At 34.4% G+C, this 2260-nt stretch overlaps 1 pseudogene; it reads left to right on the plus strand.

The window, feature by feature from the left end:
- Positions 1-1066: 1066 nt before the first annotated feature.
- On the plus strand, positions 1067-1185 carry LOC111738505 (annotated as a pseudogene).
- The last annotated feature ends 1075 nt before the right edge of the window (positions 1186-2260 follow it).

Consider the following 2260-nt stretch of genomic DNA (forward strand, 5'->3'; position numbering starts at 1 on the left):
CTTCTGTATTCGCTTCACCTGGAATTGTGTCTGTCCCATAGAGCTGGCCTGGCCCTTTTGTTGGTGGAAAGAAAAAAGGAAAGAGAGAAAGAAGAAGAAAAGAAGGAAGGAAGGAAGGAAGGAAGGAAGGAAGGAAGGAAGGAAGGAAGGAAGGAAGGAAGGAAGGAAGGAAGGGAGGGAGGGAGGGAGGGAGGGAGGGAAGGAAGGAAAGAAAATTGTTATTGCTATTTATGGCCTGTATGAAAATGTTTGGGTTTGAGAGTATTTCTTAAAATGTCAGTTTTATTATTCTGGAGTTTGAGTGGTAGATTAGTTTGCTTCCAATAACAATAAAAAAATCTGGCAAGGAAGAGGAAAAAGAAAATGCCGATTATATATAGGCCTCCAAAAATTCAAAATACATTTGAAAGTACAAAATAACAATTTATTATGACCTTACTGTGATATATGTGTTTGTGTATTTCTGTGTGTATATATTCTCTATATACTATTCCATATGGAATATATTCATTGAAACTTTATATGTGTAAAGGTAGTAGATAATCTTTATTATAAATAAAATCATGATCATCCTTAAAATGAGATATAGAAATTAATGGCACTTTTCCAGAGTGCGCATACACTGATTCTGTACCTAATGACAAGAAAATGCACAGGGCTTGGGGAAAAAAATGGTGAAAGGAGGCAAGGGTTGACAGGCTTAACATAAAAGCAGAGTAAAAGAGTAGGCATCCAATATAGTCAATTGACAAAGAAATTTTTGATGGGAAATATTTTGAAAACATGCACAATTCTAAACAATTCTTTAAGCTAACAGTGATTTTTTTAGCCTGCAAAAAGAAAATAACTTCTAAATCATGTCATTTATAATGTTTATAATGCTCATTATAAATCAACCAAAAATCCTCAGCTAGGAAGGACCAGGCTTAGGCTGAACAGTGGTAAAATATATTTTTTAGGAATGAAATGCCATGAAATTCAAGTTATTGGCTCTATGTTCTGTAGAACAATAGTACAGGACAAGAATGGAAACACTGAGGTTTGAGTCATTTAAATTGTGGCTGGGGTTGATGGTCATGCCACCCTGAACAAGCCTGATACTGTCTGATCTCGGAAGCTAAGCAGGGTCAAGCCTGATTAGTACTTAGATGGGAGACCACCTAGGAAGACCAGGTGCTGTAGGCATAAAAAAGAAAAAATAAGGGATTGTAAGCTGACAAAGTCCTTGCAATCTGTGAGGTCAGCAAAGCGTTGCCTCGCCTAAAAAATAAAAAAATAAAATAAATAATAAAATAAAATAAAATAAAATAAAAAATAAAATGTAGCTGGGCTAAAGGCTGTAACATAAGCTATACACAACAATTCTGTGGATACAGATATCAGCCAGGTGGCCTAGTGAAGCTTGTTCATGCTTAATTTTGATGCTAGACATTGTTTGATAGAACTTTTTGTGATGGCATGAGATGGTTTTAAAAGACTTGGTGTGGGTCGGCTTGTGAAAGGTTAAGCGATGTCAGAATGCGAGTAGTAGAGACAGACTTAGGTTAAAATGAAGGGTGACCTTTTTCCCTTGTTTGCTATGACAGGACTGGTTTAAACCTGTTGTCCCTTTCAGTCCCAGTACTATCACAAGTAATATAATAAATTATATGGTTACCCAATTTAAGTGTCAAGTCTATAGTTAAATGTGAGAACTTGGGTAAGTTAAGTTTTCAAGTCTCAGTTTCTTACTTTTAAAAAGGGGAATAATGATATCTAATTCATAGGCATGTTAAGAGGTTTAAATGAGATATTTCAGGAAAGAACCTACTTGTGTCTGGCTTGTTAGTTTATAGCAGACTGTTATTTCTGCATTGCCTGAATCCTCTTCAATAAGATAATTAAAGCCTTCAGTGATGTGATCCCATCATGCCTTTTTCCTTCATCTATATTAAACTTAAACTTCATCTGCCTAAAACTTTTCCAACTCAGCCTTGAGCATATTATTTCTCAGCTTAAAATGCAACCCCCCTCTTTTCTTTCTCATTATCTTTAAATCTCTGAATTTTTTCAGGGTCATCTTTTCTGAATACTTACATCTAGAAGTAAACTCTCCTATGCATAAGAACTTTTAAAAACTTTATGGCTTCCACTCCTTAAAATGACTTAAATATTTGATTTAATAGTAAGATATTTTCTATTATTTGAATCTATCCCCATTTTTTATTGATTAGGTCATACATTATTATACTATTTAGATATACCATAACTTATTTAACAA

The sequence above is a fragment of the Pteropus vampyrus genome, unplaced genomic scaffold (assembly GCF_000151845.1).
Source record: "Pteropus vampyrus isolate Shadow unplaced genomic scaffold, Pvam_2.0 Scaffold39, whole genome shotgun sequence".
Classification (NCBI taxonomy): domain Eukaryota; kingdom Metazoa; phylum Chordata; class Mammalia; order Chiroptera; family Pteropodidae; genus Pteropus; species Pteropus vampyrus.